This window comes from Cetorhinus maximus, chromosome 8 (assembly GCF_964194155.1).
Source record: "Cetorhinus maximus chromosome 8, sCetMax3.hap1.1, whole genome shotgun sequence".
Classification (NCBI taxonomy): Eukaryota; Metazoa; Chordata; class Chondrichthyes; order Lamniformes; family Cetorhinidae; genus Cetorhinus; species Cetorhinus maximus.
The window spans coordinates 35,352,407-35,374,938 of NC_135886.1; the positions used below are offsets into that span (position 1 = coordinate 35,352,407).

The 22,532-nt window shown below is 44.4% G+C and overlaps 1 protein-coding gene and 1 non-coding gene across 5 annotated transcripts in view; one reads left to right on the forward strand and one right to left on the reverse strand.

Annotated features, from left to right (window-relative positions):
* Positions 1-22,532, forward strand: part of LOC144683554 (receptor-type tyrosine-protein phosphatase R-like) — a 110,698-nt gene that overhangs the window by 41,161 nt on the left and 47,005 nt on the right. The window lies entirely within an intron of this gene.
* LOC144684124 (U11 spliceosomal RNA) lies at positions 17,885-18,023 on the reverse strand. Its single transcript, XR_013577410.1, has one exon. It is a non-coding gene; the product is annotated as a U11 spliceosomal RNA (small nuclear RNA).

Here is a 22,532-nt window from a genome sequence, read left to right on the forward strand (position 1 = left end):
CACAACATCAAGATGTATCAAAATGCTTTACAGCCAGTGAAATACTTTTGAAGTGTAGGCACTGCTGTAATGTAAGTAATGCAGCAGCCAATTTGTGCACAATAAGGTTCCACAAACAACAGTGAGATAATGACAAGATCATCTACTTTGATGTTGATGTGATGTTGATTGAGAGATAAATATTGGTCAAGGGAGAGATAAATATTGGTCAAGGGAAAAATCCCTTGCTCGTCTTCAAAACAGTATCATGGGATCTTTAGTGCCATGGATTAGTGCCCACATGAGGGTAGAAGGGGTTTTGGTTTAACGTATCATTTGAAAGATGGCACCACTGACAATGCAGCATTCCTTTAGTACTGCACTGGAGTGTGAGCTTGAATTATGTGCTCAAATTTCTAAAGTGGGACTTGAACACATAATCTTCTGTCTCAGAAGTGAGAGTGCTACCATTGAGCCAAGGTTGACATCTAATACTTCAAAAAGTCATTGTCAACTCAATACTTAACAGCGATGTTTGAGATTATTAGGATGATTTGTATTCACCAGTGCTAGGAGGGAGTAGGTTGAGAAGAGAACTATCAGTTTTGATGAGAAAAGTGATTTCAGTGCGGTTTTAAGGCATGAAATGGCAGCACTGAGAAATGGTAAAAAATGGTACAGAGCAAGGCTTCAATATAAGACACTATGGCCAGGACTTTTCCTATGGCGGGCAGGCTGCGCGGGAGCGGGCGGGTGCAGAACCGATCTCCAGCTGCAATTGGCTGCGCACCGCCATTTTATGCGAGCAGGCCAATTAAGGCTCGCCTCAGCGCTACCTGTGTGGGTGGGGAGGAGGAGGGAGAGTGAGGGCCTGCACTCTTCTGCGCATGCGCGCAAAAGAGCACAGCAATCTCCCTGAGGCACAGAGCTGCCTCGAGGAGGTTGAATGGATAATAAAACAGTTTAATAAATGATGTAAAAATTTATTTAAACATGCCTACACATTGACAGTGTCACATGAGTTGGGACATGTTTGTAAAAGTGGGAAAATTTATTTATTTTATAAGAGCTTCAGGAAACCTCATCTTGCCCATGGATGAGGTTTCCTGAAAAACGCGAAGGCCTCTTGGGCTTTTCGCCTGCCCACCAACCTTTAGGTTGGACGGGTAGCATTCTTAACTACTTTAATTCATTTCTTAGTGGCCTTATTAGGTCCTTTATCAATCCAGTCGCTTGGTTTCACATTAAGTGAAACAGTTGAGGGTCATTGTATTGACTAATACTTCATCAGTTATCTGGTATCTGGGTTTGGATGACAAGGGGTCACAAGTGTTAGCTCGGTAAGTGAGGTTATAAATGCCTGCTGATGGATTAATGGAAATGCCATCTACTCACATACACAATTCTAAAAACTTTGTGTGTGTAGTTTTGAATGTTTGGTACAGTAACAAAATAGTAATTTTATTATTATATATACCAATTAATATATAATGATACTTTATCACACCTTCTCAGGCGACATTGAAAGCAAATTCTCCAAAATACTTTTTGTAATAAAAATAAGAAAAATAATTATGCACGTGGGTAATAGACCATATTCAAAAGTACTAACTTGAGATAAAAACTGGAAATTCTTAATATTTGACCTTTTTAACATCCCAAAATTAATGTGTGAATTTTGGCAGAGCTGTCTCCAGTGTTGAGAATTGTTCTTCATTTTAACCATTATGTTAAAATGCTACACTTAAGACAACAGTCCATGACCAAATGCAGCAGGACTTGGACAGTACTCAGGCTTGGGCTAACAAGTGGCAAGTAATATTCACGCCACACAAGTGTCAGGCAATGACCATCTCCAATAAGAGAGAATCCAACCATCGCCCCTTGATATTCAATGGCATTACCATCACTGAATCCCTGACTATAAACATCCTGGGGGTTACCATTAACCAGAAACTGAACTGGACTAGACATATAAATGCTGTGGCTACAAGAGCAGGTTAGAGGCTAGGAATCGTGCGACGAGTAACTCACCTCCTGACTCCTCAAAGCCTGTCCACCATCTACAAGGCACAAGTCAGAAATGTGATGAAATACTCCCCACTTGCCTGGATGAGTGCAGCTTCTACAACACTGAAGAAGTTGGACACCAAGCGGACAGCTTTGTCCTGGACAATTGGCACCACATCCACAAACATTCACTCCCTCCACCACCGATGCACAGTAGCAATAGTGTGTACCATCTACAAGATGCACTGAAGGAATTCACCAAGGCTCCTTAGACAGCACCTTCCAAACCCACAACCACCACCATCTAGAAGCACAAGGGCAGCAGATAGATGGGAACACCACCACCTGGAAGTTCCCCTCCAAGTCACTTACTATCCTGACTTGGAAATATATCGCCGTTACTTCACTGTCGCTGAGTCAAAATCCTGGAACTCCCTTCCTAACAGAAACTGTGGGTGTACCTACATCACATGGACTGCAGTGGTTCAAGAAGGCACCTCACCACCACCTGCTCAAGGGCAATTAGGGATGAGCAATAAATGCTGGCCCAGCCTGTGAAGTCCACATCCCCTAATGAAAAAAAAACATACTAGCACCAGCCCTCTTCAGTATGTTTTTTCTCTGCCAAGCCCTCCAATGCCTTCCAAGATAGCATCAAAATCAGGCATTGTATGGACAGGAAGCTGCTCAATCTGAGATGACTCCAGCAAAGACCAAGGCCTGTAAGGGCATATTTCACAATTTGCTGTTAGCCAATGACTGTGCACTAGCTGCCAGTTCAGAGCTGGACATGCAATGTGACATGGACTTGTTCTCCAATGCATACAACAACTTTAGCCTTATGATCAGCATGAAGAAAACTGAAGTAATGCATACCAGCCTGCTCCAGGAAAGCCCTATCTCGAGCCCAAGGTTCCAGTCCATGACCAGAACCTGTCGGCTGAGGTTAAGTTCACTTATCTCAGCAGCAGCACACTCCTCAAGCTGTCTACATTGATGATGAGACACATGCAAGAATTGCTAAAGCAAGTGCAGCCTTTGGCAGACTTCGAACATCAGTCTAGGAACAAAGAAGACTAAGTCTGCCTACCAAACTGAAAGACTACAGAGCAATAGTCCTGCCCACTTTGCTCTACACATGCCAGGCATGGAGTGTGTACCATGCCATGCAAAAGGCTCAACCACTTTCACTTGAGCTGCCTTCAGAATCTTCTGAATATCAGATGGGAGAACAAAATACCAAACACTGAGGTGTTCATAAACTGTCATGTGAAGCATATACACTATTTTGAGACAGTCACAACTAGTCACGCAACCAGAATGCCTGGAACTTGGTTACTAAAGCGAATCTTGTGTGGAGAGCTTGAGTCTGGGGTGTGCTCTCATGATGTTAGCAGTCACTTATGTACCCACTGGAACCCTACCAAACACTCCAAATGACAAACATGGAAGAGAAAGAAGGATACTTAAGGCTTATGACATAAAGTATCATTCAACACAGCTTTTATATTCAAACATCTCATTTCCAACCACCGCAACCTAGAGAATGAATAGCAGACATCAATAGGGACACCCACACATGTCAGAACATGGCATAAACTTAATCATCACAAAGTCAGGTTTGGTATGTGGTTAATGAGCACATGAGTCAACACATCCGGGCTAATCTTGTTATTGCACAAAATTTTATGGCAACATTTTCCTCTCATCTTACAAAATGTTCTACTGAAGTGCAGGCACCGAGAAAATGCTAACGAGCATTTTCAGTGAGATACTAATCAAACTGGGGGGCCCAATAGCCATTGGTAAAAATAAATACAGGAAGGATTTGCTTTAGCTGTAAATTGTATTCACAAATTATGGGAGTTGGCACTTCCTTATATTTCTTCAACAGTTTTTAGTAATTGTCCACATAAGTAGATATTTGGCCAATTGCTTTCTTGACTGAATTATTAGGCTACATACTGAAATAATTAGAGCATGCAGTTTAAGAGCCCCTATTATTTATATTGTCAATCAGGAGAGTGTTGACAATCTTGGACCTATTCTTTCAGGAAAGCAAGGGAAGAAAAAGGGATCTGGGTGAGTGGGGGAGACAGGGTGGTTAGTTAAGTTCATTTTTCACTGTACTTCTCAATTGTACTCTCATGCAGGAGCACTGATGGGATATACATAAATTCCAATTGCCATTCTAGCGATGATACGACAGGGAAAAAAATATATATTTTTGATGTAATTCAATAGATTACTTGGCTTTATGTCTTGTAAATGAGACAGCGTAATAATAAAACATGGAGAATAATAGCAGATGCTAATAATCTGGTAGAGGAAAAGGCTATCTGCTTCTGAACAAAATCAATATTTGTCGGCAAAAGCACTTAGATGTGTCATTGTAACCGAATAAAGTTCGACTACAATAAAAAAAAATCTTGCGTTTCCTAGTGCTAAGTCCAACAAACTCTTGTATATCATGTTATCTGATTTAGCAAAGACATGATTGGTTCAGTCTAAGTAAAGAAATACTTCAGATGCTAATATAATATACAATCCATACTCATAGGATGATTTAGTATAGTTATTGCCAAAGTCTATGAGCAGAAGCATGAAGTGTGATGTGATGACTCAATTAGCAGAACTCAAACCCACAATCTTCTGACCCACGCCAACGCGACAAATTGGTTCATAGTCTAAACTGACACACCTGGGTAGCACATTGCATTGTCAAAGATGCCATGTTCTGAATAGAACCTGAAATGGAGTGCCATCTCGCTGCCCATTCAGATGGACTTTGAAAGGGTATTTTAATGGACTTGTTCTGCCAGCCAGAAGTCAAGCCACTGGCACTGTATATTGAAAATTCAGGAGTGTGCTGCTCATAATTTGCTGATTTTTGCTCCTGGCAGCATTGTGCCATAAAAATAACTCCCTGAAGGTTCCAGGGCACTACTTAAAAATCACAGTTCTGCTGAAGACCTGGTGCAAACAATACATCAAAAATAAGATTAACTGGTCATACGTGTCAGTGCAATTTGTGAGGCCTTGTTGATGCAGAAACATTGCTGTATTTGCCAACATAACAATTACTGCTCTTCTAAAAGAAATCATTGGTCAAACATGATCAGCAGAGACCGGATGTGCTATTGAAGATCAGTGTCAGAACCCTGCAGACATCCTGATGCGTGGGCCTATGTGGGAATGGCCTGAAAAGTTTCAACTTCTGATGGGCAATTCTTCTAATCCCCAGGATCCTCCACATTAGAGTCAGAGGCTTTGGACAGTTCAGTGGTGCTTGCCTGGATAGTTACAGCGAAAATATTAGACGGGGTAAAACCTAGTCTAATACCTGCATAACTCCACAACTGACCCTCCAATCACACCCCACCGCCAGCTACTCCCATAACCACCTATCCACTTTCACTCACCCACTCATAATTTCACCCATTCACTTACCCCTTCAGTCACATTCAAAGGCTGTACCTATAAACTTACCATACCGCAGCTAGGTGACATAAAAAGGGGGCGTTGTCCTGTCTTCCTCCAATGTTACTCCGCTCTGACGAAGTTCCCTGAGAAATGCTGTGCTGCGCATTTCTGTGAAAGCTGGGATCGGAAAGCCCCATAAGAAATGTGCAGCATCGTTGAGTCGGGGGAATTTTTGAGCGCAGCAGCTATCCGCTCACCATTGCCGCTGCTAGGAAGATTGGGCCGTTGCATCAAGTGCTTTGAAGACAGTGCTTCATAAATACACACATTGTTAAAAAATATGTTTTTGTCCAAACTGGAGAACTAGGAGGATTCATTGGTGGATGTTCACAAAATTGGACTTGTCTGAGTAGGTAGTGGTGGTGGTGGGGGGCCGGGAGGGCTAGACGAGAAATATGTAGATGGCAGACGGCCATTTGACTGAATCAGTACCTCCACAGTTGAGGCGCACCACATCATTCTTCAGCAACTAAGCCATGAGAGATTTGTGGTCACACTACATGGCTAGTCACAATTTATTCCATTAAATGTACTAGTGGTAGATTTTCAAGTGAAAACAATTTTGGCAAGAATCAATGCTAAGATTGATTAGTGACGCAAGAACTGAAAATAGGTTAATTATTTCTCCAGAACAATTAAACATTCTGCTGCCTTGTTGAACACCAAATAATTGACCTTTAATTCTGTTGTAGCTAAAATAGTGATGGATCAGAGTGGGATCAGCAGTTGCGATTTGTATATTAGAATGGTGGCATCAATTAAATGAGTGCACATTCATTTGCATCAGGTATAATTAAGTGCAAGATGGCAGGTTCTTTTTCTTTCTAATGGTGACAAAGTCAGATACAATAATTGAGTTTGAAATTTTTTTTTAAGTTTGCAAAAGCCTCTTCAATCTGTAAATCTGCTGTTCGGAAACACCAGTTGTCAGAAATTTTTGAACAGACCCAAGGGTTACCTCGAATTTAGTACAGTACTTTGGGAGCATAAATATGGAAGATACAATATTTGTATAAGTAAGACAATTTTATTACTGCTTTATGCTTCAAGTAAATATTGATATCTGGTTCACACCTTTGTGACTAGGCATTCTAATATCATGCTTTAATCCTGAAAATTCCAAAGTCCAGATGTGACTTGGTCCCAAACATTGCAGGTCAGAGAAGTTATAATGTACAAGGAATTAAATATTGCAGTTTCAACTTCCGAAACAAAGGGAGAAAGAGAGAAAAGGGAAACAAGAAGGTACACAGACAAGTAGAATAGAGACAGAGCGACAGTCATAAAGACAAAGACACAAAGACAAATGAGGGATGTGGACCTAAGAAGGGAGAGACACACAGGGATAACAGCAACTTGCTTTTATAAAGCACCTTTAATTCAATCCCAGGTGCTTCAGGAGGGTTATCAAACAAAATTTGACATTGGGCAGAATTTTCCCAGATTTGCACTAAGTGTGATAGTGGACGGGTAAAATGTCTGTGACGGCTCGCTGTGGCTCTTGGGCAGCATGTGCAGGAGCCCCAGCTGCCCCCTCTTCCTGAGGTTGCTGCTCCTGCCTCTGTGCAGCCAGGAGCCTCAGTCACACTCTCCTCCGTCTTCTTCACACTCTGTAGACCTTCAGGCATACAGCTAGTTCACCAGGCTCCATGATCCTGATGTACTCCCCCTGCAGGATGAAAGAGAGAGACACGTGGTGAGCATGGGTGTACTAAGAAACTGTCTTGGTTAAGTGTGACGGCCTCTCAACCCTTCCTGGAGAGTGCTGTCCACCGCTTGGATGGCCAGAGATTAGTGCGCTGCATGGCTGCCCTGTTAGCTTAAACTATGGGGGAGACTGGTCCAGGCAGGGATTCTGACATTGCAAGGGGCTGTGAGCACCTCCAGCAGTGACTGCTCCGTGGCCAGCTTTAGCGAGGAGATTGTACAATGTGTGCAGTCCAGCTGCTCTGCACCACTAAAATGTTTATGAAATTGCAGTCTGTGCTGGGGGCGGGGAGTGGGGGGGAATGGAGCTCTGGAGAACTTGGTAGCACTTTGATGCCTCTGCGTTGTTTGAGCAGGCAGATAAGCTAGGAGCCCAACCGCAATCATATCAATGTGGCTGCGCTTGAACTGTCTGAGTTGCAGAGGAATGCTCACTTTATACAAGTTTCCCGAATGCATGGCCACTTCCCTCATCCACCCAACTCCCCCGACCCTGAATACTTGTATGCTATATTCGAAAGCAAGGCTGCCCTTTACCCCACCCACCCCCCCGCCCGCCCGCCCACCCGCCCACCCTGCCATGAGTTGCCTCAACGGCAGGGCTGCCCTTAACCCCGACCCCCTCAGTGCCCTTGAAGTCCAACAGGTGACCCTGGTGAGCACTGCACAACGTTACCGTGTACTCACTCCGAGTTCCCCTCAAAGTGCAGGCTGCTGAGTGCACGTCACTTGTGTGCTGTTGTGAAACATGTCAGCGTGCTTTCCCACCGGTGTGGATGGAGGATCCAGCAGGATTGGGGGTGGATTGATTCCGGCAGGCTGGCCTGTTAATGATATGCAGATGTATTACAATGAGGCTTCCCAATGTCCGATGGTGGGAAATGCAGCCCGCCATTGGTGGGCTGAGCGGACAATCGTGAACTGGTTTCCCGCTGTCGTAAAACCAATCACGCCACATTGTTCGCTGATGCCACCCATCACGCCCCTCCCCCCCCCGGGTGCTGGTGGGCATGGAAAATTCCACCCATTGAGCCACTTAAGGAGATTTTAGGGGAGATGATCAAAGGGGTTGACTTTAAGGACTGCCTGAAGAGGAAAGAGAGAAATTGAGACAAAGAATCATAAGAAGGGATTTTCAGAGCTTAGGGCTTTGGCAGCTGAAGGCATGACTTCCAATGATGGAGTGATTAAAATTGGGGACGATCAAGAGATTGGAATTAGAGGAATACAGGTATCTCAGAGGGTTGTAGGTCTTGAGGAGATGGGAAAGATAGTGACAGGTGAGACCATGAAAGGATTTGAAAGCAAGGATGAGAATTTTAAAATCAAGGGGTTGCTTAATCTGAGGAAAATGCAGATTCGTGTTATTTTACCGTTGTGGACTTAGGTAGTCTTGCTGCTGGTATGGAAACATGGTTGGATTTTTATTGGCCAATTATGACCCCAAGGAAATTATAGAGAAGAAAAAAAGGCTGTTGATGTGGTGGCAGTTGCAAGGACAGGGGATTCAAGGTGCGTTTATTTTCTAATAAGAAAGGATATTGACAGCAGATTTTAAGAAGTGAACAGAATCTGAGAAAAGAAGGTACCAGCCTTCCATCAGTGACAACAAGCAGGTGTTTGTCAATGTGCAAATCTGAGAAATTAATGCTAACTTCAATCTATGGTTCAGACATCTTGAGAGGATCATGAAGATTTAACATTGTGGTTGCTTGACATGGCAAAAACTGATCGATTTTGAGCTCTACCATGTGGTCAATTCCTGGGAACCATACCTTTTTCCTGAAGGAGTATTTTGGCTTTGACAATTCCATGGTGACCTTAATGTGCTATACCTACAACACATTCCCTCAATCAATGCAGAATGACAATACCTCTGCTGCATAACGTAAGATCAGATGAACTTGTAATGGTGAGATCATTTTGTACATTGTGAAGACCTTGAAGTGTGTGAACGATTTCACTTGCAGACACGTTCTTGATTACATCTTTCCAGATTCCATAGCTGTCATACATAGTTGCAATGCCATATTGTGTTTTGTTGCTGCTTTGATGAACTTTGGCATGTTTAACATTACATAATTAAGATTGTGTTTGTCAACCTTTTTTTCACAACTAGTAGGAGTAACTGTTGGCAATGGATTTCATGAAATATAGTCTGCTGGGTTGAGCTTGCCTGGCTTATACTATGATTAGTTATTACTTCAAACTTGCTTCCATACGAGTAGAGATGAAAGTGCAAGTTACCCCATGTAATTGAGAGCACTTCTTTATCCGTTTGTGAATAACGTTGCTCTACAGGCAATAGCGACCTGCTTAATTGCTATAACAATGATTGATGGGTTACCTGACTTGTTCTTCTGCATGAGAACTGCACGTAAGCCAACCAGACTTGCATCCACGACAAATTGTCTTTTCTCAGGTTTGAAACAGGCATTTGTGCAATTTGCTGACAACCATTGTTTGATCTGGTGTACAGTATGTTTCTGTGATATAGTCCATTCCCACTTGGTGGTTTCTTTTGTCAGATCACATGTGTGTGTGTGTCGGGGTGGGGGGGTGGGGTGGGGGGCGGAAACAGATAACATTGCCAGATCAGAAATGAAGTGACTACAGCAAATGATGAAGCAGACTCCAGACTTCTTGCATGCTTGTAGGATCTGCAGCATTAGCAATAGCTGAAACTTTCCATGGATCAGATGATACTCCTTCACCACTGAACACATGACCAAAGAATACAATTCTGCTTTCATTGAACAAGCACTTATTTTTGTTCAAGGTGAGGTTACATTCTCTAAGACATTGTAGCCATGAAGGTAGGTGTGTCTTGAATTAACTTTCAGCGTGAATGTGGATGAGAACATCATCACTGATGTTCATTATGCCTTCAAGTCCTTGAAATGCAGACTGAATCATGAGCTGAAATACCTCAGCTTGCTGAACTGACTCCAAATTTGGGCCTCTTGTATCGAAAAATTTCAGTGTGAGTGGTGAATACTGCGATCCTTCTGCAAGTTAGGTTTGATGGTAGCTTTTTTTTTAGGTAAAGTTTAACAAAATGTTTAGCACCATTCATTATATCATGGATTGTCGGTGTCAAGTGTCTTTCTTGTTGTATGGTTAGGTTTGATGACCATGTATCAGTGCAGATTCTAATCTGATTCTCAATCATGGGTTTCGTGACAACTTGTATGGGTAGGCTCATCCCCAACTTTCTCAATGATGTCAAGGTCAATTAGACGTTGAAGTTCCTTCTCAGTCTGTTTCCTTACATGAAATGGTATTCACTGCCAGTGATGCGTGACTAGGGGGCATGTGTCTACAAGCAGCTGCATGAAATGGTCAGAATACACTTTGGGAATGTTGTTGGCATGCGTAAGAACTGTGTGTGTGACTGCAATCTTGTGCAGATCTGTTACTGTGTGGAAACTGTTAAATGTGTCACCTCCTTTAGGTATGACATAGAATACAGCATTTGTTCCAGTGTCTTTGAATGAAACTGTTATTTCAAAAGTCCTGAGAACTTTCAATCGTTTGTCACTGGTGTAAGGGAAAATTTTCATATTCCCAGATTGGCAGAGAATGGAGCCATTTTGAAGTTTGTTGAATGTTTTGTCTCCCTTGACATTGACAGATGCTCCTGTATCTGTCTGTATGAACCTCTGTATTAGAGCATCAATGTCCGAGCAGCCAATGATCACTGTCACATGTGGCTGGTTGCTATGTCGAAAAGAGAGCACAAAGTATATTCAGGGTCATCTGCCTCTACATTGGCCACATTCTTTTGCCATTTTGGGTACATGCACATGGCATCCTTCTGGTGATATTGGTCTTAATAGTTAATTTTGCTGATGAGTGACAAACATGAGCAAAATGGTTGAATTTTCCACAGGCTTTTCACTGTTTGCCAGTAGCAGGACATTCTGTCCATGTGGATAAGCATCGCCAGAGTGGAAACTTTCTTTGGACAAGCTGCTACACTGTTGGTGAGACTGCTGTTGTTGCTTTCCAGATGGGTTCCTAGCACATGAGTGATAAACAGTGTTCACAGAACCAAAGAAAGGTTACAGCGCAGAAAGCAGCCATTTAGCCCATTGTGTCTGCGATGCCCAAAGAAAAGAGAAAAAAAGAAACTAGCTGCTCATTTTTAATCCCACTTTCTAGCACCTGGGTCGTAGCCTTGGAGGTTATAGCTCTTCAGGTGCAGATCCATGTACCTTTTCAGTGAGTTGAGCATTTCAGCCTCAACCACCAACTTAGCCAGTGAATTCCAGATGCCCACCACCCTCTGGGTGAAAAAATGTTTTCCTCATGTCCCCTCTAATCCTTCTACCAATCACCTTAAATCTATGCCCCCTGGTAATTGACCCCTCAGCTAGGGGAAAATAGGTCTTTCCTGTCTACCCTATCTAGGCCCCTCATAATTTTGTACACCTCAATTAGTCACCCCTCAGCCTGCTCTGTCCTAAGGAAAACAACTCTAGCCTATCCAATCTCTCCTTTTAGCTGCAATTTTCATGTCCTGGCAACATTCTTGTAAATCTCCTCTATACTCACTCCAGACCAATTATGTCCTCCCTGTAATGTGGTAACCAGAACTGTGCACAAAATTCCCACTGTGGCCTAACCAGCATTTTACACAGGAGTTGAACTTGGAGTAATGATAGTTACTGTTAACAGCCTCAACTTCAGTAGCTCTGGACTCTGAAAACAATAATGATTTCGCTAACTCCAGTAGCTCTGACAGTTTTCTGCTTTCTCGAGTACTTGTCGGAGTAGCTGACTAAGGAGACACCTTCGATTATTTGTATTTTGATTTCCCGTTCGACATACTGAACATCACCAAAGCCTCATTTATTTTGCTAGTTACCTCAATCTTGTGCAATATTGGTCAATTGTCTTGTTTGCTTCTTGCTTAGTACATTGGAAGACAATTGTTTCATATATTGTGCTTTCCTTGGGCATGGTTACGGCATTTTTTGCTGCGTTGTAGTCAGTTTTTACCTTGTGCAGGAGTAACTGTCTCAAAAATATCTTCCAATTCTTCACCTCCACAGTAGAGAAGTAAGGCCTTTTCTCTTTTGTTATCTGTGGGTGCAAAACCCACTATTGCGCCTTTGAAAAGTTGCAGCCACTTTTGCCAATATGCAAATACATATAATAACCAGGATTTTCCAGCCCTGTCAGCTGGAATCGTGGGGGGGTGGGGGGGGGGGGGGGGGTGCGTACAATAAGGCGAGAAGGCCAAAAATCGTTTTCACGTCGTCGTGAAAACACAACTGGGATCAACCGATGGTGGAATGGGAATCCTGCTGGAGGCTGGCGTGAACCCCATTTGCATCCTGGTAATAGGATGCAAAGTAAAGGCCCGACCGGATCCGTCCCCCTCTGCCAGGTTTACCTTTATGCTAGCGGAAAAGCACACCAGCCCAGAACACATTCTGGACATGCAGAAGTTGGGACTTATCGTTAGGGTCTTGTTCAGATTGCAGACATCAGAAGAGAAGATGCTGGAGCTCTACAGCTTTGGGGACCCTGGAGGAACACGTGCAGCGCATGCTGGATGGATTCTCATGGCCAAGGTTCCACTGCAAAGCAGCTCATGGAAGGTGGGAGGTCTCCACTGATGCTCGGGTCTGCATCAGGACATCATGGTCTTGGCCATGGGCTACTACAGAAGATCGGCAAGGGGGGGAGAGGAAGGCTCAGCCGTGAGTGGGAGAGGAAGGTGTACCAGGGGGTGGGGGTGGGGATGTGGGTGGAAGGTCTAGGATTGACTGGGAGAGGAAGGTGTACTGGGGGGGTGGGAGGGAGTGGTGAGGTTGGGGGGGAGAGCAGGCTGTCGGTGGGGTGGGGGGGGTGAGGTTGGGGGGGGAATGAAAGTGTTGGGGGGCTGAGGTTGGGAGGGGGAGAATGAAGGTGTAGGGGATGAGGTTGGGAGGCAGAGAATGAAGTTGTAGGGGATGAGGTTGGGATGGGGAGGAGGGTGTAATGGAGGAGAATGCGGAAAGTGGGTAGGTAGGTGTAAGGGGGTAGGAAGGTGTAAGGGAGGGAGTTTGAAGTGGGGAAGGAATTTGGAGGGAGAAGGTGTCTCCAGGATGGAAGATGTCTGGCAAGAGGAGGGAGTTCGGAGGGGGAAAGGTGTCCTGGGGAGGTAGGTGTCGGGGGGAGAAGGTATTTCAGAGAGGGAAGGTGTCCAGGGAGTGAGAGTGGAAGATGTCCAGGGAGAGGAAGCTTTTCGGGGAGAGGAGGAAGTAAGGGTGCAGGAGGAAGTAAGGGTGGAGGAGGGAGTAAGAGTGGAGGAGGAAGTAAGGGTGGAGGAGGAGGTAAGGTTTGAGGACGGAGTAAAGGGTGTGGGATGCCCAGGTAAACACGCTAGGTAGGAGGGGTCTGTGAAATCCCTGGGGAGTGAAATGAGGGTGGACATGGTAGGAGGGAATGGTGAGTGGACAGGGGGCAGCGGGAGCCGAAAGGGTTGGGGGGTTGGGGGGGCGGGCGGGGTGGGGAGGTCAGGGTGCATTGACTGTGGTAGAAGGGATGGCAAGGGTAATTGGTGGGGACTTGTAGGCAGAGGTGGGAAGGGGTGAGAAGGAGGAGTTTGAGGAAGTCAACGTGGATGGGGGTTGAGTTCTCAAGAAGGTGAGGAACATGCACATTCACCTGGACATCCTGGAAAGACAAGAGTCCAGGTTGGTAGGTGATGGCGGGGAGGTGGAAGGTAGTGCCAGGGGATCGACAATGATGGGGGGAAGGACATGGGTGACTGCGGGATGGGAGAACTGATCCAAAGCTTCACTATGACCAGCATTGTCGAAATCAAAAGTGAGGGAGCCTCGTGTAGGACGGGCACAGATGCTGCATGGGAGTGTGATCAGTGGGTGGGCAGAGATGCAGGTCAGCTCAGATGGACAACTGAAAGAGAACCCCAGCAGGCAGCATTGAAAATGCTCAGGACATTGAGATGAGTGTGACAGATGAAGGCTCCGCATGCGTGGGAGAGTGTTTGCACGAGGTTCCGAAAGGCTCTGCCACACACACACCTCTCCCTTCAGAATCATTCATGGTCCGGCTGCATGGAGATGAACTGCTAGTGGGGCAGTGAGATGCACTGGGATTACTCATGAAGCCTGAAAGACAAATGAAGCTGAAAGACAAAATTACACATTATTCAGTGAAAGTGAATATATTTTTGGATGAAGAGAGAAAATGTGTTCACCTGTGCAACCATGTGATCAGAATTTCTTAACTTTTCTAGGCCTACCACTTCTTCAAGGTGCTGCCCTGACATCTGCAGCAGGGGTGCAGATAGCCTGTGCAATGGTTGGTGCTGTTGCCTCTGATGACTTTGGTGTGTGTCCTCTGGAGAGCCAAGGCCTTGAGGGCCCCGGCTTGCTTTGGCTGTCCTCCTGTGGGCCAGCTGCTTCCTCTGCAGTGTATGAGGATGAGGTTGATGGAGTCACAGGCAAAGGGGACTTGGAGGGATCAGACAGCCTCTGAGATTCCTGAGTGGATGACCCAGGGTTGTTCAGCTGCACCTCATCCCTCCGGGCGCTCAAGTGCTTCGGCCTGACTCCTTGAGGGGAAGGAGCACCTGGAGGGGCATCAAGGTGTCCTGTTTCCCTCCTGCATTGCCACTGCAGGAACTTGCCCATGCCTACTGCAATGGAGTGCAGGTCTGCACACATCCCCGTGTTCTGCTGGACCAGGGTCTTCCACCATCTGCTTGATGTCCCCCTGCTTTCTGCTGACTCTCCACAATGAGTTGGAAGGCCGAATCGAAAGACTCATCATCTGACTCGGACCTCATAGATGCCTCTTCCTCAGCAGTATTCCAAGTGCCGGGGACCTTAGCTGAACCTGCCTCCGCCTGCTGCAGACATGTGTCCATGTGGTGACCACTAGATTGTGAACCTGAGCCTGCTCTAGTTCTAGGTCCTACCGAAGTGTGTCTTTGTGTTGGTGGAGGGTGTGGGTAAGCGCTGTGAAGGGTCTTCCAGGCTGCTTATTTCCAGCTCTTCAATGGAGGAGTTGTCCCCTTGACTGGAGGTGAGAATCTGGATGGAGTTGAGGGATTGGCTGGCTCAGGGCATCAGTCGCTTGGCAGAGCTCCCTGTGAACCAAAGTAGAGATAACTAGTGCATGGCAGCAGAGTCAAAAGCAGGAGAGAGAGCACTCACAGTTGCATTGAGAGAGGGATGATATGGTGCAGAATCCTCATGTGGGTATTCGTCGCTGACCTCACCGTCACCAGAGGCATGGCCCACATCCTCACCAGTCAGCATGATGGCACACTCCTCAAAGTGAATGATGGGCCTAATGTGGGTCACTCCACTCCTGGTCTGGGACCTCTCCCTGCTGCTGTGAGCCAGCTTCTCCTGCCTGAAAACAGATGCAGAGAACGTGAGCATGGCATTACGTGGAATGTTTGTGTGATGAGCAGAGCCATGGACAGTATGAGTACATGAACTCCAGAGGATATGAGCCTGATGGAGATGTCCGCGTGTGTGTGAGAGAGTTAATGGTGTTGTCCCTTGTGGTGTGAGATCCCTGTGGATGTGTGATGGGTTTGTGAGTGTAGGTGAGTTGAGAGTGATGAGGCAGTTTGCTTACCCTGGTGGAATGGATGAGACCATTCATCCTCTCCCTGCACAGGATGGCTGACCTGCTCTGTGCTCCAGTGGTGCTGATCGCAACCTCCCAGGCTGGATTGTTGTCTCTGGTGGTCCACCTGTAGCCAGAGCCGTGCGGCCATGCACTGCATCCAGCAGGTGCCTGAGAGAGACATCACTAAATTTGGGAGCTGCCATCTTCTTTGTTTTCAGGGCCATTTGTCGCCTGGAGCAGTGCTGGTCTGTCAACATGAAGTAGGCTGCGCTCTGGTGCACTTCAAATATGGCTCCCAGAGCAAGGAAGCGCTGAGGTCACAGCGTGGTGGGCGCCCGCCAGAGATCTGGCGTGTTTCCCGTGGAATGCATTATTAATGAGGCGGGACAGCGCCAGGAATGGAATGATATGGCACGAAAACCCACCATTGAGGCTGGCGGGTAAAATGACTTTTTTCACACCCAGTACCGCACTGAATGCAACTCTGGAATGATTCTGCCCAGTGGCTCTGAATGCATATTAAAATGTTGTAGATTGGGCATAGACAATGCCACCTTGACCTGCAGTGCAGCAATAGTGTATGGGTGTGTGTGCGCTCTGTGCAGGCTTTCCTCTTGCTAATCCCGAGCTGGAGTGCCTCTTGTGTGTCTAACAGCAGGCTACAGCCTCAACGTGTTCCCTCCTAAATCTCCAACTTAAAATGCTGTCTTCAGCAAGTAGACAAACACCTTACAAAATTTTCACACTTAAAAGCAATGTTTCTTATTTCTCACCATCTTCATCACCATTGTGAAGTTCTTGGGAAGAAACAGCAAAATTCAGTAAGAAGCAGAACTGCTGCAGTTGCTGTTGAAACAAGGATTATTTTATTCTCCTTCTGGACTCTCTCTGCTGATACATGGGTATTATTGTTTTTTTTTCATTTATTCATGGATGGGATGTGGGCATCACTGGCTAGGCTGGTATTTATTGCCCATCCCTAATTGCCCTTGTTCAGAGGGCATTTAAAAGACAACCACATTGCTGTGGGTCTGGAGTCACATGTAGGCTAGACCAGGTAAGGACGGCAGATTTCCTTCCCTAAAGGGCCAGAAGGACATTATTGGTTGTCCTAAGTGGACAAAATACGCAATATAATTTTTAATACACCTCAGGGATTATGGGAAGATAGATGGGACCCCACAAAACCATCACTGAGCTATATGTGTGACATAATGAACCAGTGCTTAATATAACATTAACCCTTTCCACAATTGCCTTGCCAGAACTCTAGTGTAGAGAAGTTTCCAATTGAGAATTCAGCAAGGGAAGCAATATCTAGAAGGTTCCAACCGTTATTGTGCAATACAGTGACCTATACCTCAAGATTTCTCAGTTGTTTCTCCCAGACTGCCCCAAAAAAAATTACCTCTACTCAGGAAGCATTTAATTCTTTACTTCAGGCACAAACAAACTTACACTAGCTAGATCCAAACCACAAAGCCTGCTAGGCCATGCATGATGTTTAAATCAAAGCGTCCTTTAAGTTTTTTAAGCTAACTTAAGTAGTTACTAACTGATTGTGGTGTTCTGATTTGGGTTAATCTACCAATGAAGCAACTGCAGTGCCAATAGCAAGCCGTTCCAAACTTCCAGACCAATAAAGTTCAAACAGGTCAAACATGAGTAGGAAATCAAAATGCAAATAAATTGAATTGCCAAAACCCGTTCACTATATCTGACTCACAAGCTGGAATTTGCACAGCCTGGTTTTCCCTGAAGTATACTTGAGCTATAATTAAATTGGTTCCAAGAAGTGGTTATCTAGTTTTCACAAGAATTATCAGGATTTCATTAAAACTACATATAATGATTTATAAGACAATGTTAATTGCATTAATGTTCAGATCTTACATTTAATGATTTGATTTCTTTATTCTTTCATGGGACATGGAGTTGCTGGCAAAACCAGCATTTGTTGCCCTAATTGCTCTTGAACTGAGTGGCCTGATGAACCATTTCAGAGGTAGATAAGAGTCAGCCACATCACTGTGGATCTGGAGTTACATTGTAGGTCAGACCAGGTAATTTGGCAAATTTCCTTCCCTAAAGAATTTTTTTTTGGAGCGCCAAGACAAACGATCACTAGCAGCTCCAAGAAACAAAAATTGTGCTTCCAAAATCTCTTGATATCAATTCTGCACAGATAAAGTGCAAGCACCTCATCCATGTGCTATATTCTTGAACCAGATGGGTTTTTTCAACAGTTGATGGTAGTTCTTATGGTCACCATTACTGAGATTAGTTTTGTATTCCAGGTTTATTAATTGCATTTAAGTTCTACCAGCTGCTGTGGGAGTTGAACCCACTTCCCCAGAGCATTAGCCTAGGACACTGCATTACTAGTCCAGTGACAATACCACTGTACCACCATCTTAACTAAACAAAGTTTTAACTTGTATGATGGTACAAAGCATTAAAAGCATCGGAAAGCCTTGCAAATGTTGTACCATCATTCCGCCAGAACTCATAACACCATCTGCATTAACTTTTATTTTTCATTCTGCCTCCTTAAGTCAGATGTTCACCTCAGCAGATCATGCTGCAGCCAATTTGAGTCTTCTTCAGCATGGCCATCTCCACAACCACTAAATGGCTTTGATGCTTCTGATTATGGCCTATTACTGGAAGAGCGGCATGGTAAATTGATTGACTTACCTCCAGATTTTCTACCAGGGACACTCTTTAAAAACTCATAAAGACAAAGTTCCACCACCAATACAAGTTATATTATATTGATTTTTAATTATGATCTGAAAAAAGGCAATTTTACATGACCTATCCCAGTTTTCAATAAATTTGAGAGCTGACTTTATTGCCACTTTTCCCCCACCATATTCAGCAGCTTGAGGCCATGTGATTTTACAGAAGATCAAAGCTCGTTAAAAACAGACAAATAAGAAAGATGCTATTCCAGTCACCATCACAATTGGGTGTATAAGGAGGGGACGAAGAAAAAACATTCACAAATAGGAACAGGCAACACTCACATTTTGATTTTGAAACCCTTGAAACTAAGCACAGACTCTGTAATTCCCAAAGCTTTCAGGAACAGGCAACATGTAAAAGTCTTTAAAAGTGTGACCCAAGTAAGGGTGGGGCACTCCTTTCATGACAGTTTCATGACAGGAAGTATAATATTTATCTTCATACCAACCCACAATTAAAAAAATAATCTGATATCTCATTTATCATCCTACGGTAACTTCTGATAAAGCCTGCCCCATTCAACTGAAATTATAGCTTGTTATTAATATAACATGATGATCATAATATGGATGAGATTTTGAATTAAGAGTAATGGTGAAGCTATCAGCAGACTCTAAAGGCATCAAGGGGTGAGGGGAGAGAGCGGGAGTATGGTGTTGAGATAGAGGATCAGCCATGATCATATTGATTTGTGGAGCAGGCTCCAAGGGCCAAATGACCTACTCCTGCTTCTATTTTCTATGTTTCTATGACTTTTGGCTGGCCCGCTGCATCCCCCACAGCGGTCCCCACCACTGCAGGGCCAGGAAATCCCAGCTTCAGCTTTAAAGTGCATAGGGAAGATCCAGGAAAGTGGTGAATATTCCATCATGCTCCTGACTTGCACTTTATAGATGTTGGATAGGCTTTGGGGAGCCAGGAGGTGAGTTACTCTCTGCAGAATTTTGTAGCCACAGTTTTTTTTTATGGCTAGTACAGTTACATTTCTGGTCAATAGTAACCCAAAGGATGTTGATGGTGAGGGATTTTTGCAATGGTAATGTTTGAGTGTCAGCGGGAGATGGTCAGATTCTCTCATGTTAGAGACAGTCATTGCTTTGCACTTATGGCGCGAATGTTACTTGCCGCTTGTCAGCCCGAGTCTAAATGTTGCCCAGCTTTTGCTGTATGCAGGCAGGGATTGCTTCAGTATACGAGGAGTTCTGAATGCTACTGTGAATACTGATCACTGTGCAATTATCATTGAACATCCCCACTTCTGATGTTATGATAGAGGAAGGGTCATTGATGAAGTAGCTGAATATGATTGGGGAACCTGGGGAACTCGTGCACTGATGTCCTGAGGCTCAGAAGATTGGCCTCCAATAATTACAACTGTCTTCCTTTGTGCGAGAGATGACTCCAACCCATGGCAAACTTTCCACTGATTCCCATTGCCTTCAGTTTAGCTGGGGCTCCTACATGCCACATTCAGTCAAATGCTGCCTTGATATCAAGGGCAGTCACTTGAGCAGTCACTCTCACCTCACCTTACAGATGAAAATGTTACAGAACTCGTGCTTTTCAAAATTTTAGATTTAAAAAAAAATTACTTATGTACCACACTTTGACATTGTTCATTCTGCCTTAGGGTTGTGCCACGCATCATTTCCCGTTTGAGAGAACTTTGCCTGTGATTTTTAGTCACCACTTGTTAGGAAATGAACACGGGTGGTCCTGGTTGTCTGGACTGATGACTGTGCCTTTTTTCCTTCTGCAGGCAAGTGCCTTTGTTCCACTTGGTTCCTCTCACAAATAGGATCAGGATTTGCCATGCAAATTTCCATCCCTATGCTTTCCATTGTCCCATTCTACAGATTATAAAGCTATTGGGTCACTGAGGATAACCAATCCCTTTCAAAATGTAGTGTACTCATAATACTTAAGGATCTAAGCTGGTTTTGACATGCTGAGCAATGGCCGATGTGACAGTGGGGCAGTATTAGCAAAATTCATCATTAAACTACCTGACTGTCATCTCAATAAGAGTTGTATTGTAGGGAACTCCTATTGTGAAAAAGAAAGCAGGAAGAAAAAAATTAAAGCACTGTCTTAAATAATTAAAGAAAAAAAACACTGAAGCAAAACAATATTTAGTGACAGATGTGAAAAATGTAAGAACCACATAATTTCTCTGCTTATATGTCACAGCACTTTGACTAAAAATAAATACAGATGTATCAGTCTAAAAAAAAATTGAAACAGCACATTTATGTTTCTGTTACAATGCCAAAAAGCCTTGTGCAGATATTTAAGAAAAGAGGCCACATGTGTGGTAAGAAATGTTAGTTTATTTGAAGCAGAGCTGCTGCCATCTTAGTAATGGAGACGTTACTGCAGATCCTATTGTTTGCACGATCCCAGCTGTAGAAAAATAAATAAACCCATTCAAGGACCATCCACCAGTGATTACTGAAGTGAAATGAAATAAGAGGAGCAGTAATTGTTTACTAAATGAAAAGCTGGTGAGGAAGTGTTTTCATAAATACTTGCTTCTGCTCAATCCTCAGGAATGATTAATGGGTTGTGTTGAACACACATACCCTTTCTATTCTGCAGCTGAGAGCAACCTAGCAATTGCATTAATAGAAAACTCTATCTATAAGGTGGCAGCAACCCAACTTTAAGGAAACTGACATTTTAAAAATTCATTTATGGGATGTGGGCTTCGCAGGCTGGGCCAGCATTTATTGCCCGTCCCTAGTTGTCCTTGAGAAGGTGGTGGTGAGCTGCCTTCTTGGTGGACCGGTGCAGTCCCTGTGGTATAGGTACACCCACAGTGTTGTTTCCTAGCATTTGTCCATTAATTATGGGCTGAACTTTGCCATCGGCGAGCAGGGGGCGGGGGAACCCCTGAAGTCATCCCGCCCCATTTAAATTTTCAAGAAGGCGGGAGCACAGCAAAATCAGCTGTGCATCCGCCGACCTGTCAATGGCCAATTGAGGCCATTGACAGGATCATTTAAATAATTAAAGGACCTGCCCGTTCAACTTTAAGGTTGGCGGGCAGGCCAGGAGCCCTGGCGGGCAATAGAAAAAACATGAAACCTCATCCACCGGCGGGATGAGGTTTCATGCAGGGTTTTAAAAAGTTTAATAAAGTTTTACTGTAATTTATGAACATGTCCCATCTCATGTGACATTGTCACATGAGGGGGGCATGTTAGGGAATTTTTTTTTTTCTATTTTTAATCTTTTTAAAACTGTCACTGATCTCCCTGAGACAGCACTTAGCCTCAGGGAGATGTGCGCTCTTTTGTGCGCATGTGCGAAAGAACGCACTCTCGCTTTTGGGGAATCCCCCCCGCCCGCACAGGGAGAGCATAGCGCTTCCCGCTGGACCATCACGCTGGGCGGGTCTTAATTGGCCCGCCCACGTAAAATGGCAGCGGGGCCCGCTTCTCCGGCGGGGATTGGCTCCCCGCCCGCCGGAGATTGGGTCGGGCCCACCCACCCGGCAGGCAGAAATTTCTGCCCCATGAGTCTGAGTGCCATGTAAATACATGTCCAATGCCTGGCAGCATTAGAGAGTAAATTGCTGCATCAGTTTTTCATCAAAGTCATGGAGCTTCTGGTTGACAACTTGCACCATCAGACTGAAGCTTTAGCTCTCCACAGCTTTGAGAGTTGAAGCCAAAAATGAGCTATCCACCCTTGTCCAATGTGTTTGTCATCTAGTTTGTAAAGTTAAAAAATGTATTTTCCACAACAGCGTATTGGGAAAAAGAATCAAGAGCATCAAGCCTTACAAAAAGAAAACACATATAAAAATGGGTATTCATTCTTTGGAACATTGCCAATAAACAATGATATTTCAAGGTCAAACACACCAAAGCAGAATGTTTAGCTTAAGAATGTAAGAGTTATACAGTCCTCTTTACACAGGATGTACTGTATAAATGGTTGTTGTATTCAGGCACCCATCATTAGAGTGGCAACCAGCCAATGAAAGGCAACCAACA